We start from the raw sequence: 18,285 nt of genomic DNA, 5'->3' as shown, positions 1-18,285 counted from the left end.
CAATATTTTGACAATAATTTTCTAAAAAAAATGTATTTTATTCAAAATCAACACCGACCCTTAAAACTTAACCAACCTTTAGATAAGGAACTATTAGCATTTGGTGGTCTTTCGAGGTGTGCCGCCGAAACCATTTCGCCAATATTTTCTTCCATACGTAATTGAGCCGTACTAATATTATCATAATAAAGAGAAATGACAATAATTTCCTAAAAAGATGGTATTTTATTCAAAATCAACACCGGCCCTTGAAACATAACCACCCACTTAAGCACTTTATATCATTGTATGTTCAAGAAGCAATGGACTTTGTCGTGGAAAACAGGTGGGATGGTAGGTCTGTGGCTGTCTGCAGCGATAGCAAAGCCCATGTGCTCCAGCCCAACCACTTCAAACTTAGTTGAATTCTGTAAATCCAGGCTGCACTATGTCTGTAGACATAATATCCTTATGCTAACATGGATAACGGCTGGGTATCGCGGGTAACGAGACCTCTGTTTGTTTATCTGGGATGGGCTCTAAACAAACCTGATGTTATCTGTCATATCCGACCGACTGTCAGATCCTCTTGTCATTAAGTAAAAGGGACTGTAGGGAGCTGGTTGGACTGATGATGTGCCACTTTCTGTGGGCGAAGCACATGTAAAAGATAGGCATCTGAGACAGTGCACTCTGTCCAGTATGTGGAGAGGAGAATGAGACGCCGGACCACTTTCTGTGCGTCTGCCAGGCGTTTGTTCGAATCGGGCTTGAGGAGTTTGGCACTGTTGTTAAGAAGGAACCCCCTTGGCTCCTTGGACTCAATTGGATATTGTTTCACCCGTACCTAGCCGCTTTTTCACTCATTTAGTTGCTTCATGCACACTCTTGTTTAATTTTTCTTATCTCAGCATATTCCAGTATTAATTTTTTTGTATTTTTGCAGGTGGCAGGTTAGTTATATTACTAAATATTTTAATTAGCGACTAATTGACCACAATTTTTCACAAAGGATTTTTTAAATCAAGTGAAAACTGTTGGCAAAAAAGCTACCCACACTCCCAATATTGCGTAATCAAATTAAGTGTCGGCAGGAAAAAGAGGACTTTTAAAAGGCATGCGTGCATAAAAAATTTTATGATCCCATAAAATATACCACACGAAACGGTAAGTTGCCAAAACGAAAAACAAGAATAAAAAAATAACAACAACAAAACAAATGCGAAAATGCCGCACGTCAAAACAAGAAAAATACGTACTTTTCTCTTATCCGCTTCCCGCACTGCCCCTTTTCCTGGCGCCTTTGCTCACACGCGCCTTCACTATCTCATTGAAATTGGAATTGATATACTTACGTATTTGCCTGTGGCAACTGTGTCGATGCTGCACCAGTGTTGGCAGTGCTTTATCTTCACTTATTGTTGCTTCTGTTGTGTTTTTGTTGGACACAAACGCAGATTTCTTTTTGTACGTTGGTACTCTTTTATGCAAAATTGCCCATAACTGCAAATGTCGTTTGGGGAATTCTCGAACTGCGCATACCTTAAACCTTCTAACCGCCCTTCTCACTTGAATGGCTGGCTGCGTATACAATCGTTGGGGACGGTATCTGCGTGTGTGCGTGTATCTGTTGTGAGTTTGTAATAATTTATTGTTTTTCCCGAGTTCACATATTTCAATATATACTGCTTTTGTATTACGTGGCGCGCGAACTGTATACACCCCTACACTCACCACATACCCACATGCAACAAATCAAGCGCAGCTCGTCCGTGAGTCGCTTGTGGCTATTTTTAATGCACAAATTTGACGCTTTTCCACAGGGGTGCATAAATTATCACGGTATACTGCTCATCGGCTGCAATTCAGCCGCACACGCCGTCGCCGCCCCTCATCACTAACTTCGTTATAATATTTGCCGCAAATTTCCGCGTCGGATTTATGTTATTTTTATTATTTTTTGTGTCCTTCCGTTGGGCAGTTAGTTTTCAACCACACACCAAAAACATATGTGTATATATTTGCATATACTCGTTTACATCAATAGGCTGTCGGACTGTGCACCTAAATGTAGGCTTGCATTTGTTTACTCCTCCACACACCAAATCGTTTCATTGCACCCTCGTAATAGCACTTATTTGCAATGTCAGTTTGCCCGCCATATTGTATCAATCATTTCATATCGCTATAGTTGTTGTTGTTGTTTGCTGTTTTTGTTGATGTTGGCGCAACAACTTTAGTGCTGTTTGATTTATACTCTGAAATTGAGTTGCGTTTACTTTTTTGATTTTTTCCGTGTCCATCCGTTTATGGGTAACGGCTTTTTGGTGGCAGCCCATAATTCAAATTGATTTGCCTTTATTATAGATAAACGCCGTTATTTGCGGCATAATGATAGGCAATTTGTTGCTGATATATTGTTTTTACATTTCTTTTTTTCCATGTTTTTTTTTTGTTTTTTCTTCTTAATGGATAATAATCGATATGAAAAAATAGTTATTTATTTCCAGGTGAATGCCTTTCAAATGGGCATTTAAGGTTTTTTAGTCTGATGCGTTTTTTGTGTAAGGATTTTTTTGTGTAAGTGTTAATATATGAAATACTCGCGGTCAAAAATGAAAGTCAAAGGTTATTGTTGCTTATATGACAAGAGAAATCCAAGCATTGTTTTTTTTTTTTTGCTTTTTTGTGAAGGTACAAATACACAAATTTGAAAGGTGTAAGCACTTCGAAGACCATCAGGCGTTTTCTTCCATTGCAATGTAGAAAAAGTACGATGAAGGAAAATTGGTAATTCTTGTATGAGCGGCTAAGTCGTCTACTCCGTTGAATATTGTGGATTTTTCAAATTTTCAACAGTTCAATTTAAAACAAAAGAACAAAAATCATCATGAGCTCTTACCAAAATATTAGGAAATTTATTTAATTATTTATTGCCAATAATCCTAGAAATATATGAGATCTTACAGCCTGCAACAAAAATAATTAACGGTAATAGTTCATATTTATCTATAGAATTCATTCAGTGGCAATTTAAAAATTTGCTGAAAAGATGAAAAATCAAACGTCAAAGAAATTTAAATTTGATTAAATTCGTTCAATCTTCTATGTATCGGAGCATAAGAGGCCTAAACCGCTCTAACCCACTCCAGAAGGAATAAATCATTACTATGCAGGTTTTTTTGTGAAATGCAAAAATATATGCAATCTAAAAGAAGGGATCAGTCAATTACTTCGCTGATTAAACCATAATGAAAGAATACTTTCTATTTTGTAAAGACCTCAAATTTATTAAGTAAGTCTGAACGAACTTGTTAGCTGCGCAGCCAAAAGTAGCATAGAAGATATTCTCCGTTTGGATTTAAGGCTCACAATATTATCGTTATTAATGCCAGCTCCCAATTAAATACGTGGGTTCCTTTCTACCTCAAAATTATAACTGTTTCTTTGATTACATTAGGAACTTCGTCTTGCCTTAGTTCACTACCAGACCAATTCGCTTAGCTTCTTTATCCTGTTTAGAAAATGTCCCAAGTTAGCCCCAAGTTAGCCCCAAGTTAGCTTTCTACATATCTAACTATACCTTTTCCCGTAGCAAACTACTGAAGCATATTTCATAGGCCAAGAGCTCTGCTGCAATTAAAGCAGCTAAGTGCGCATTCGAACTAATCACTCGCAACTCTAATTGTAAAGAGAATGTTTGCATTGGAAGCGAGGAAGGCTTAAGGACAGTAATGGATTTGGCGACCAGTCCCTTTGTATGCGACAGTGCAAAGCTAAGATACATAATCAACATTGCGGTAACAGGCGATCTACTACCTACTGGATGCCTCCACAGAAATTAGTACGTAGAAGATTATAAGCGGACTAATGTGCTGACCGAAATTGGTGGAAGTTTAGCATTCGTTAATTTCTCAGATATCTCAAAACAGATCTAGACATACATACGCCGTGGCATTAACATCCTGGAATACTGCCAAAATCATGCTTTATTCATACAGCGCTAAAACCACCAACTATCTGTTTGTACACTCAAGGGTAGAAAGGAGAGGGCGAGAAACTGTCTCCCACTATCTGACGTGGCAAAAGTTTTACAGATTCAGAGTGAAATATGTCTAGATAATGTGAAGCGTGCCCTAGAACCAATTACCAGCATTTAAGGAGCGAAGATAAGCTGCCTTGGTTTTTCATTCCTCTACTAATTAAGAAATCTCGCCGAACAGAGAATCAACGGGTTGCATTGTGTATTTCTGCCTTGAAAAAGCTTTTCATAAGACACCATTTGTCATTTGGAGGTGGCTTAAAACTGTAGGTCCATCCATTTGCGGTAAAACATCAGCACACACTACCAAAAAAGTGTGTAAGCTCCAATTATAATTAATTGTAATTTTATGTAGCCAGTGATACTTAGACTTTGAGCGATGCTTAATGCAGGAACAATTTGTTGCTAAACATTGTGAAATGCCAGACGACCTCTAATATAGACGAACCTTATTTGAAAAGTAAGTATTGTCTAAGTCCCAGGACACCGATTTATATAAAAAACTATTTTAAGAAGTCCTGTCTTATTTAAAATTCACCTTGGAAACAAGATCTGTTAGGACTGGCTTTTGTGCGATATCAAACCAAATTAAAAAACAAAAAAACAATTATACATAAGCAAATATTTACTGAAATGGTAAAATAAGTACCTACATAATCCTACACAGATGTCTCTTAATAAATACAATTAAATAATGTTGTCTTTTACAAATAATCCTTTTTGGCGAAATATTGTCAATAAATCCAATGACACATCCAAACAATACTAACGGAAAAGGAAATCATCACTCGTGTATCAGCGTACCATAAAATATATGTATTTATTTCTAGTGTGTGTATGTGTTCACCTGCAACATACAGTAGCTCGAGGCCGAAATCGGACAACGGAGTAAAATTACTCCGTAAAAATATTCGAACTAATATATGTAGACAAAAAACAAAAATTGTTTAGCAACAATATATTTTTAACTTGCACTTTTCGAAACGAAAAAAAATATTTCAAATAGATTTTAATTTACAATTTCTTGCTTAAACCATAAAAAGTACCTAGAGTAATTACTACTTTAACCCGCGCAACCTGGGAGCCCTGCTTCATTGACAGACTACCCTATACGAGTAGTCATGGATGGATATTCGTTCGTTGCTGAGTTGGATAAGTTTCTTCACTTTCTTGAATGCTCTGCTTAGGATTCTTAGAGCTCCAGAAAAGCCAACTTTTGCACGCCTTGGAAGAACATTTTGCGTCCCTTTGGCATCCTTGTCTGAAGCGACCTAGTTTACGGGGATGGGATTTCTTTCTGTCTTTAGCCGTATTTGTCTTCGCTTCGAGGGGTTTAGTCCACAGGGCTTTGTCAACGGGTTCCTCTCAAGGGGCTTAGCTTTGATACTAGTGGGAATAAAATACCGAAGAGTACGGTGCGTGACTGCCAATCGGATTTTGAAGAACGTAGGTTCGAATCTCCGTGAAACACCAAAATGTATAAAAAGTTGTTTCTAATAGCGGTCGCACCCCGGCAGGTAATGGCGAACCTCCGAGAGTATTTCTGCCATGAAAAAGCTCATCTTAAAAAACATCTGTCATCGGAGTCGGCTTAAAACTGTGGGCCCCTCCATTTGTGAAAGAACATCAAGGCGTACGCCACTAATAGGAGGAGGAGCTCAGCCAAACACCCGATACGGTTGTTTTTTGTAGATTTTATGAGCGTTCTCTGTCACATCAGAGTAGTGGCCTAGGAGGCGGCTCTAAGTTGTTGACCATGTTCAGAGTATTGGGATCTGATACTTCTTGTTTTTAGGAATTCATTTATATCCGGTTTGTTGGCCGCTACTTAGATAAGACCGGGAATAAAGGCAAAGTGAAGGAGGATGGCAGATCACTTGCGACAGTAAATTCACAGTTATCTCCAAAAGTGGACCGATATCTAGGAGGCTCCGCTAATATACAGTCGGACGCTCCTGACAGCAAACTATCCAATCTGAACGGAAACGCATGAAACCTTAGAATAGGTGAGAATGATAGGTACGGCACTTTCCGGGTCTAGATCTCGAAAGCTCTTTGTAAAGTAGCGTTACCTCTTGGTACTCTGCGGCTTTGGTGTGAGGGGCTAGCTACCTGGCATCACAGGATACTCTGGTACTTTCATTCACACCTCGCTAATTGCTCGAACCCTGAGCGCGCTGTTGCAGTGATCCGACTTTGTCTTGCGTAAGATTTTCCTGTTGTTTACATACTTTTTATTTAAAAGCATCCAGAATTCCCCAACGAAATGATAATGATTCAGTTATTTTCACTTGATATTCCTTGAAATTTAACAGAACTCTTAATTGCGTTCCCTTATTGTTAAAAAATAAGTTGGTCAAATACATTTTGCTGGCGACATTTTTGCAGCCCCATTTTAGCTCGAAGCCACTGTATATGACTATTATTGTAGAAAAGAAGGAAACAATGAAATAAGTAACAAAGATGTGATTTGATTTTGTATTTTGCACAATACAGTTTTCCTGAAATCCGCTTCCACTTAGCAATAAAGCAACCCCATTGCATGCTTTACAACTGTATATGAATTTTGTAGTAGTAGAAATGGAGCATCATGTGCCACAAGACGGGGTGAATGCCGGTGTACCCCATAGGAGAGGCAAAATAACAAAACGAGTCGCCGTCGCCCTAGGATGTGTGAATGTGCGTGTGGGAGTCCAACAAGTTCGCCAACTGTGGTGAAGGCAACGAGTTTGCTTGGCGCCAACGACGCTTTGCTACACAAAGTTTAGAAATATATGAACTCAAACAAACACACGGTAAAAGACAAAACCATACATGTCTACATACATATACCCATAACTACATAGAGTTTAACCGCATAGCACAAACAAATATTTTGAGTTGATAGTCAAGGGCGCCCCAAACATATACGCACACATATAGCACTTACGAGTATTTTCAGAAAAATAGTCAGAACGAATGCGCTAGTGTAAGAGTGTGTGTGTTTCGTGCTAACAGGATGTAACAGCTGCAATTTTTCTGACTGCTTGCTTGAAAAGCTGGATGCCTGTTGCGGTTGAAATGTGAAAACGAAAGTTTAGATAGTAAAAAATTACGACATTTGTGTACAAAAGAGAAAGGAGCAGAGCAAAAGCTGGATGGGCAAGCACACATATGTATCACATTCATATGAGTGTATGTGTTTGAGCATGTTTAGAAAAGAGCCAGAACAAAGCATACAAAATTGTAAAGGACTAAAAGTGAAGAGATAGTGGACACTACTGGGCGCTTGTGCAATGTTAAAGCTACCAACTGGATTTGTTTGTTGTCGCTGTTGTTGGAAGGATTGACCAAACACGCAAGCAGTGATTGAAGAGGTAACTAACTACCTATAGTCATATGCGCACACTGCCCACTTACCGGTGTACGCTTCTAAAACTCTCTCACTTCTACAACACAAATAGACGTATACATATATGGACTCTTCATTTCCAGTATCCACTTGCTAAGCATTGCTGTTCGCCTGCACCACTAATTTCTCAATACGGATAAAAATCAACAAAATTTAACGTACCTTCCGCTAAAAACGGAAATAACCACAAAGACACTGCTAAAGACTATCGCGTGCGCGGTAAAATTTCGCGGCTTTTTCACCGATCACATTCAGTATGCAAATAGTACCTAATTTCTACTACAAAGTAATGCAACTCAGCAGCAGGAGTGAAAGTAAACAATTTACGATTGGGGTTGGTCGATGGCAGTAGAGAGGTGCAAGTGGTGCTGCATTGGCAACGTTTTTATTTTAATACACGACGCGTGCCATGTCCTTTTCGAATGGGGCCGCAGCAGCCAACAGTTGGCAAACACCAGTTAAACCAGTGCAGAGTAGATGAGAAGGAGCAAAAGCTAACGACTGCAGGCAAGCAGCAGAGGCACTGCAAACTATTTTGGAATGCTTAAATATACTTGGGGTCGACCTCATACGTGATTTTACACACATACATAACATACATACACATATGTGTGTATATTTCTGAGTTTGTCTGTTGGATGGTTGAATGTTCAAAGCCGGTGCGAGCAAACAAAAGATGCAATAAAAGATAAAATAGAATGTTTGGAAATTTGGGAGCTTAAATGTGATAGCTGCTGGCAATTTTAAGTGTCTCGTGGTGAGCCAAATTTGGCCAATAAAAAACTTTAAGAATCCTAGGGAATTTTGAGCTATCCAGCTTTAAATCATATAATTCATAATTCCCTCTAGGTCACATAACATGTTGTTTTAAAATAAAACATTTAAAAATTTAGATTATTTCAGAATTCCCTCTTTTTATTCAAAATACGGCTCTTAACTATTATTGAACACTTCCGCTACAATAGCAACATTCTCAAAAGAACGTTCAGTTTTTGATCTGCCACTCCATCTTCTTTACTCGATGGAACCAGCTTCTTGAAATTTTTTTACCAACCTTTGAACTGTCGACCCATTCGCATGATTATTTCCACCAAAAAAAATCACTAATTTCTCGATATGTTGTTCTTAGAGATCGACGATTTTTATAATAAGTTTCAATAACTTCGACGCGTTGTTCCATTGTGTAAAATTGTGCATTGGTCTATTTGAAAAATTGCATAAAAGGTACCGTCTACAAATTATTATTTACTGGCATTTAGGCGTCACTTTTAAAAACCCTTTATATAATCTGCCAAGTTTTTACTCTTCATCCGTCTCTTTTTTTATGACACCATAGTTTCTTCTACGAAAACCATAGAAATAAAGTTTCAAACCTTGTGCGAATTTCAAATTTTTTAAGCAGAATATTAGAAAATTTCTCATAATGCATTTTTATGACGCATTGAATTTCATCTAATAAACAGCAAGTTGGTAGTGGTTCTGGAATTACTGGGGATTGATAAAGCTTTTAAAGAAAAAATATGGTTGGGGTTGTTTTTCAAAAATGGCAAACAACAAAAAATTGTTCAATCATTGTGAACCAAAAATTAAAAAAAAATTCGAAAAAGTATCTTAAAAAATTAAACAAAAATGTATATAAATGTAAAAAAGCCGAAGAAAATGTAAACCAAAATTTCCAACATTCAATAAATCTCAAAATTATAATTTTTTTTTTTTAAATGTTTCAGTTCACTTTTTACTATGCTCATGACTGTAATTAAACCAATTTTCAAAAATTTAGGACGACGTCTAAAATACTTGGACTTCTTGAAGCGGAATCGCTCAGAGCCTTAGCGAACAGATGGAATTTTTGCGGGAAGTTGTTTTTTTATAACATGAAATCAGAAATTTACCACTACCTGCTGAGGAGCGACCGCTATTTGAAAAATGCTTGTCTATCAGTTGCTGTTTCAGGTCCACAGTAGATTTCGGATCAGAGACTTACCGAAATGCAGTCACTCACAAACGCAGGAAAGTGATTCCTTAATATTGGGAAACTGAATTTTTTTCAAGTACAAATTGCTTTAAGGTGGCAGTGAAAATTGTTAGATCTACATTATCACATAGCACCTATTTGTGTCCCACTAGTGAGCAGCGCCCAACCCAGACTAATCGGGACACTTTACTGTTATGTGTTTGCTAGCTAATCGTACCTGCTGCCTGTAATGAGCTCGGCACATTTATCGTAAATATGGTTTAAGGCAGCCGCCGTAGCCGAAAGGGTTGGTACGTGACTACCATTCGAGAGTTCATAAGCTCAAGTGACCATGCATGAAACATTAAAATTATACAACCACTTTTTTTAATAGCGGTGGCCCTTCGGCAAGTAATGGGAGGCCTCCGAGCGTATTTCTGCCATGAAAAGGCTTCACATAAAAAAAATTTTTGTCGTTCTTAGTCGGCTTAAAACTGTTGGTCTCTAAATTTGTGGAACAGCATCAATGTGTACGCGCCAATTATTCCTTTTTTTCTTTTTTATGGAGTCCAAATATAGGTACATCTTTATATCCTAAGTTGCCATCCTTTTTATTGTCTTCCATTGTCCTTATGACATGAACTAAGTAAAACTACATATTTCGGATTGTGCTCCCTCATTCAATGTTTATTTTGAAATTTGCTGGAGCATATAAAATTCGACCATTTTTTCTTTACATCTTTGATGTGGTACTACTTTGTCTCAGTTGTGTAACGAAACGAAACTTGCCCTTGCACCACTTTGCTGTGCGCCTGTTCGCTATGGCACGTAAGTGTATTTCGATTTTTTATCTCATGTGAGGGAATCGATTATTATTTTCATTCTATACAAAAAGAAAAGTTCTCATTCAACCCCAATGTCTGCTCACTATTCTGGGAATTCGTGAAGAAAACAACGCCATTTTTTGTGACACTTGACTTAAGCGCCTTAAATTGCCTCCAATATAAATACTTTGGCTGCTACAATCTGTGTACTTTTGCTTACTTGTATTTGATGTGACTTCAATAAAGACCCCTTAATTTCTTTTAATTTATTGGGATTAGTGTGAAATTATTGCGGTAATTACCTGTATTTCGCAGTATACCCTCAATGTGTTACGGATGTGTGTGCCTGCTAAATACTTCAAGGATAAAGGCAACTCAAAGGCGGTAATTGTTCATAGCTGCTGTTGTAAAAACCACACATTAAACACAAGCGTGGAAATAAACGACCCTGCCGAGTCTATGAATGTTGTGGCGCCAGCGAGGTTTACAAGGAGCAGCCGCCTGTTTTGAGTACCACGAGTGCCAAAAGCAGGTAAACATACGGATGTATGTCGTTTGCTACCCCAAACAGTTAGCAGTAGATAACAACAGAAGTTATCCCACAAACCGTTTACAACAGACCATATTACTGTCTGCTTTTTTTAATATACGGTAGCCAATCGATTATATGAACTACAGTGGTATAGGCAAGAGTTATTTTCTAAAGGAATTTTATCCTATAAGCGAGAGAAAAAATACTTATAAAAATAAGTAAAGTTGAACATACAGGTTGGTCGAAAAGCAGGGAAACAAAAATAAGAGCATGTGAGTTTTTAAATGGAATTGGTTTATTTATACAATACTAGCAAATGTCTTGCATGCGCTGCGGCAAAGCCTACTTGCCCACAATTTTTTATAAAAAGAGGTTGTCTGTAAAGCCGGTTTACTGATGATAGTTTAACGTAACAACGTCATAAGAAAATACTGATGGAATGGTTGCATCTTTCAAAAGAAAAATTTAATTTTATTTGTTTGATAGATATTTTGTATGGATATAGAGAAGGAGGTAAATGGAATCGCAATGGAATTGATAAATGTAACTTGACACAAACGTGAAAAATTACGAAACATTTATTAAATTCATAAAAGATATGTTCAATTTCGATTGTGCATCAGACGTTAATACGTCAACAACACTAAGAGGTACCATCATCGATTTGACTTTGTCAAGATACATTACACTCGAAACACTCCCTTTCATTTCCTACTTTTCCTATCATCGTCCTATTCTATCCTATAAATTAATAATAAAAACATTAAAACAACAGGTATTATTAACAACTAGTCGTCACTAATTATAATTTCGATAAGGATGATAATGACCAATTGGTTTTATTGTACATTCGTCAAGTAAATCAAATGAATAATTCTCATAGATAAATGGTTCATTACCATGCACACAAAGTAGGAGAGAGCCAGATGTCGAACGTTGCCGAACGCGGGCGCCGATTTTGCCTCTTTGTCGTTCGTTCCGCGCTCTCGCTTGCAGTTCAAGCAAGGTAACGACGCATGAGCAAGACGCATTTTTTGGTGCGTGCAGCCGGCTACATCGAATTATAAGACGTTATTACGTCAATATATATATAGTTCATACTACAACAAAGACCAACCAGTTGCAAACTTTGTATGAAATTTTTCAAACTTGCATCATAATTTTCTATTTTCACACCACAAGAATAAAATATTTTTTTGAGTATGCAGTTTAACAGCCTATTTAATTTTAGTACAACAAAGTGTAAGCTTCAAGCAACTACATAAGACCGTTGATTTTAGACAATTTTTTCGCTGAGGTGATCCGCCTTTTCTCTATACAAAGCGCAAGCTCAATTTTTTTATTTGAAAAAAAAAACCTAGCACCGTCTAGTGAAGTTTAACATACAGCAAACATACACACAATTTTTATTTTTATTTTCATACTCTTTTTTTAATTTTAATAGTAACATATGGGATATTTCGTCCCCTTAGTATAACAATAGCCTATGTGCTCATAGGCTATTATTTTTTTATTGAATTTGTGGACTCTCCATCGTCGATTTTATATGTGGTCAAAATTTTGTCATATTCTAGTTCCACAAAGTGGGTCAAAACGTCAGTCAAAAAATAATAAATATTTACAGACATAACGAGATTTCGACAAAAAGTTTGAAATTCATTTTCTCAAAACATCAAAAAATTTATAGGCTATTTTAATAGTAAGGGGACGATTTAATTAATGTAAAAATTTCAAAGTTTCATAGCAAATAAACAGTACTGCAATCGGTTGAGTAATTTTTGATTTTGACACGCATTTCTTTTTTAAAAATGTGCCATTTCTGCTGGAAAAACGCCTTTCAATAAGGATTAGCTTCAAAATACGAAAATCTTGTGAAAATCGAAATATTCTGTGCATGGTTATTAGCGTACATTTGCACCTATTTCGATATGGGGGGAAGATATGGGGATACCATGTCTCTACTCAGTACACATATTTGTTTATTTATTTACATATTTAGTCTATGAAACAATAATTTCTTACAGACTAATTAACAACTTTACTTAAATTAGGGCATCGTATTCAGAATATCAATAAAGATTGTTTTATGCAAAGAAAAATCCAGATCGTTAGAAACGGAGATTTGCAAATAGCCCTTCCAATAGGCAACGGAGCACGAAGATACCTCCACGGAGCATTAAAGTTTATTCTTTCTAAAAGCGAATCTCAGTCATAAACTCGTTGCATATCGCAAAAAATAAAACTTAAAGATGATATTGACCTTATTTTGTCGACCGATTTCAAATTGAGCAGCGCCATATGCGAAAGCATAGGATCCGAGAAACTCAATGAACATAAGGCAAATTTTAGAAACACCTTCTGCATACGCTCTATCCTATCAGTGTAAAACTGGTCGATGAGAGCGAACAAAAGGTATAAAGCGGTTTTATGGTGTACGGATCGGTAAATGCAGTGTTATTACACCGTACACAACCAAGCATAGCGTATACCTTTGTGGTTTTAATAAACTGCTTGATTTTGAAAAAGAAACATGTACGCATTTTTTAATATTTAAAGAAAGATGTGATCTCAAACACCAATAATATAATTCATCGGTTTCGGATTGGAGTTTCATCATAACTTCAGTATTCTTAACGACTGAATAAATCTTCAGATCGTGGGCATAGAATAGAAAGTTGGCGAGTGCAAAGCAAGAACCAATGCCATTTATAAACAGAACGGACAGCAACGGACCCAGAATGCTACCGTGTGGTACGCCAGAGGTGGCGAAAAAAAGGCTCAGATTGAACACCATCGAGTGTGGCAACGCACCGCCTTCGACTCATATAGGATTTAAGCTTTTGCAGAAAATTAGAATTAAAACCCAGCCAAGCGAACTTGTCGATCAACACCATATGTGAAACTTTGTCGAAGACTTAAGAAAAGTCAATCAAGTCAAAAAAAATCAACTTGGCACCCAAAAGAAAATGCTGAGATACAATACTCACCAAATTCAGCCAGATTTTTAAGTTTAGAGCGACCCTATACAAATATTCGTGCTGATTCGGGCAAATTGAACTCTTAACTAATAAATATATTTTATCTTTGATGGTAGGTCTATAATTACATATATCACTCTTATTGCCGCTTTTGAATATAGAAGTTATAGAAGCAAGTTCTCAAACATCAGCGGAGCCACCAGAGCAGGGCAATTTTTAAATAAAATAACCGAAAGATCATTTGGCCAAGTCAGTTTGGGTGGAGTTTTTGAGTTTTTAGATCCCAGTTATTAAATCCTCAGTTGGGAGAGAAAGTGATTCAAAAAAAAAAGTTATTGTAGTAAGCATCGTTTTCAGAAAGGTAGTTCGATTAAAAAAAAAATCAAACAGCAAATAAGTTAGCTGTGCCATGCGTAGAATATGCAGATTTTCCGTTAAAGAAAACTGATGATGCAGTTATGGAACGTACTTTTTTTTAAATGATATAATTCCAGATTTGATGAGATGCCTTCGGATTCGACTTAATGTTTAGTTCAAAGTTAAGAATATAATTTCGGTACAAACATTTTCCAGAGAGTTGAACTATTTTAGATAATGCCTATATTTTTCATAAAAGATCTTGTCATATGTAGATTTAAACTTTTTATATAGATTCTTACCTTTTCAGTCTTTTAGTAAACCACGGAAGTTTATAGGTTTTTATGCTAAAAGTGGAAATATTCTTTGAGCATACATCATGCGCTACTGATCTGAAAGCATCAAAGCAGATCCACCCAACTAAGCTCCGAAAATAAACTATTCAGTTTCTCAAACTCGCAAAATGTATAATTAAAAGATGTTTTGTCAACTGAAGTTCTAATGGCAAATTCATAAAATCCAACTATAAGTACTAAAGCAACATAATGCATATTCGAAAAAGTGACTGGGGAGTAACATTCAGATAGATAACAGTTAATATTATCGCTATGACGAAATCTAGCATAGTATCGATCTTGTTTTTAAACCTATTAATTTGTAGCAGGCTGAAACTTAAAATATAATATTATCAATCAGATTCAGATACAGTTGACAGATTCGGGGGTGGAAGACTGGAATTGCAATAGCTTTGAGACCAATTCAAAAATACTTTGGACTTAACACTAAACAAATACATTCAATTTGCTTCTGTCAGGAAAAACACATTTTAAAAATTTTTGCGATCTCTTCTATTTACATCAACGAGAGTTATAATGTAGACTATCTGAAACCTCATAAAAAATATTTGTCGTTCGGAGTCGACTTAAAATTGTAGGTCCCTCCATTTGTGGAATAACATCAAGGCGAACACCACAAATAGGAGGAGGAGCTCGGCCAAACACCCAAAAAGGGTGTAAGCGTCAATATGTATTTAAAACCTCCCGTATTTGATTTTTTTCATGCTCTATGTGTTGCATTTTTTTACTTAATTATTTTTTTGTAATAAAAACAAACATATTTCAATTAATTCCTTTTTTCCTTTATCATGCACTTTTCATATTGCCAATGTTTATTTCAGGTAGAGTTCATATTGCCGTGGGAATACTGTAGTTTAATAACATTTAATGAATACTGCTAGCGAAAGAAATGCATTTGCCTTTTTCATATATATGTGTGTGTTTGTTTTTCTCATAAAAAGCAATCAGTGTCTACCATTGGTATTGCCTCTCGCCTGAAATGTGGTCGGAAAGGTGGCTGTTTACGATTTGTACTTAGTCTATCATCTCTGCCATGCATGTCTTACCGTGAGGGATGCATTTATGCGTTTACTGCCTCTGCTTCATAAGTAGTCTACAGTGGATTTGTGGTTAAAATTATTTATACCAGTGGGTGTGAATTTGGTAAGTCAGAGAAGCAGTCACATTCATTCCCTATTTGAGTGCTAAATCACATACATTTATTTTTTATCGTATAACAGACAATTCGGCTTCAAAAGAAGACCTCTGCTCTTGTCCATGAATGACCAATATTTTGTCGTACATTTTATTACTACAGCTTCGATTTATGTGCATGTACCGCAAAGGAACAGTAGCATATTGCAACTACTACTAATGAGTCTACTGTCATGCCACATATTAGTCGTAGATAAGTACAATAGCTTGTGCTCCCCTTTCCATTTCATTCAATATTTATTGCGCTCACTTTAGTACTCGTCTATTTATGAAATTGCCTACCATCACCTACTGTTACATACATATATATTACAACTGTGTTCAAAATAATAGTAACGCGATGGATTTCCAAGTTTTAACTACTTATTTATTTTATAATTAATTATTTCACCCTACATTCTACAACAAAACCCGTGTAAATTCGAGTTCCAAATTTTGTAAAAAACTCACAAATATTTACTGAAATTTCATAAAATTTTTATCAAAATTTTTAACTTTCTTAATCAGAATCTTTAGAAAACTTGAAGTGTAAGTTTGAAATCGCTCAAAAGTTGCTGATTTTTGAGGAAATTTTCTTTCGCTGTGGTGTTAAGTATTTTTTTCATATAATAGACTTTCGAACAGGTGCTTTATATGGAAGAAAAGAAATTGTCAAAAATCAACGGGAATTTGGTGTAACTTTACACTTGCACTTTGTTGTATTAATATGGCATACACAGAATTTTCAGAAATAAAAAGTTTAAAATTCTGACATAGGTAGTTTCTTTTAAATTCACAAAGTTTGGAGCTTCGAGTTATTATATATTTTTTTGTTGTAAAATGCACTGTAATTTTTTAAAAGCCCTAAACAAATTAGATACAGAAACAAAATAACTATAACTAGGTAATTCGAAGCGTTACTATTAATTTGCAAACAGGTGTACGTTTCACCCCAACTGTTTGCCGAAATCTCAGTTGCATTCTGGTTAGATAACAAATCACAGCCCTGCATGAGGATGCCATAAGCACCCACTTATACACTACTATATACAATTTGTATGCATACTTACGTCTATCACGTACCGCTCTACTGGTTCGATGAGCCCCAGTTGTTGAGTGTTCAATCAAGTTTGCTTATAAATTGTCCTCTTATGGGCATTGCAGTTGGGGCGTACAATTCTAAGCACTTTGTGATAAACCGGACTATAAATACTTTTTGTAGCCTTTAATGAATTCATGCTTTCACCTTTGAACACTTACACAGTAATAAAATAAAGCATGGAAAATGGGTGGCCTGGATTGGTTTCGGGTCAGTTTGGTAAAGTAATATTTCACTAAAATCTTCTGTAGGATTATAGATTACTTTTAATGAAATTCCTAAGTCCCTGTTACACTTTTTCATCTTTTATTTTTTTGTTTTTGGCCTTTGGAAGGTCTCCTGTTTTTCAAGATACATTTTTTTTGTTATTTTTTTTTAAATTGTTCATTTATTACCAAAACCATATTACTTTCACACTTTATACAAAATTCTGAAAAATGTAACCAGTTTTCATGCAAATTTTCAAATTTTTAATTTGAGTTTATAGAAAGTTATCGGGTACGCAGTAACGGGCTCATAAAGTTTGAGTAAAATAACTGCAATTTTAAGTAGATAAAAATCCAAATATAAAATTTTTTTCTTGTTATATGAAAAAGGGAAAATTAAAATAAATGACAAGGAAGATGAGTAGCTAATTTTCTTCTATTCTTCACTTTACTTGATTTCTTCCGTAATTTCACAAATATTCATCAAGCAAAAAGTTTCGAAAATTTATTTACCTTATGTCACCGATGGAATTTACATAGATGGAATCTTCCGATTTAGAAGCAAACAAGTTCCGTTTTGCTCATAACTTTTCACCATTCTGAGGGCTATAATAAAATTCCGCCGATGTGACCATTACCCAATCGACATTGAAAAAATCGTTGGCTCGCTAATTTTCACCAGCCTCTCTTGAGGCTAGTTTTGTGATATTAAAACAATTTTGCAAATATTTTAAAAGTAGATAATCAGTTGGCGTCTGGTCTGGACTGTACGCCAGAAGCGCTAGAACTTTCCACCCAATTTCTCGGAGTTTCTGTGTTGTCTTTATGACACATAAAAACCCTTTATAAAAATTCATAGCCACTTCTGCTCGACGCCCGCTTCAGTCTGGTCATGTTTTTCATAAGAGATCTGAATGAACTGCTGGCGGTTTGGCCTGTCTAGTACAGGTCATTGTTGATTATTCCTGCAAAATCTCACTAAGTACCCAGCAAAACCTTCTTAGCCGTTGATGCCAACATTTGCTATTGCTTACCTTGATTTGACCATATTCTTCAGTTACTATTCGCATTGAAAGGAAAAGTGCTCACATGCCGATTCGACTCTACGATTTCAATCACTTTATGAACATATTCGGTGTTTAGCCTACCAGCGTATGCCCCATCTTTAATGACCATAGTACCAGAACTTAATCGTGGGTAATACCATTTTACTATTACGTTCCACAGTTACCACAACACAATGATCACATCGTCAGGCATATGTAGTTGACTAAACTCATGTAGCGGAGAACAACTTTTACTTCACTTTATATTTCGGGCGGATACAGCCAATATGCTTTAAATTGTCAAGAAAGTTTTGTTACACGATTTTATGTCTGATTTTATGGAATTTC

General features: G+C 36.1%; 1 protein-coding gene across 1 annotated transcript in view; it reads left to right on the top strand.

The window, feature by feature from the left end:
- Nucleotides 1–18,285, top strand: part of LOC129244151 (protein Wnt-5) — a 160,549-nt gene that overhangs the window by 80,757 nt on the left and 61,507 nt on the right. The window lies entirely within an intron of this gene.

The sequence above is a fragment of the Anastrepha obliqua genome, chromosome 4 (genome assembly GCF_027943255.1).
Source record: "Anastrepha obliqua isolate idAnaObli1 chromosome 4, idAnaObli1_1.0, whole genome shotgun sequence".
NCBI lineage: Eukaryota > Metazoa > Arthropoda > Insecta > Diptera > Tephritidae > Anastrepha > Anastrepha obliqua.
Note: the sequence above shows the minus strand (reverse complement) of the source record. Positions and strands in the feature narration are given on the sequence as shown.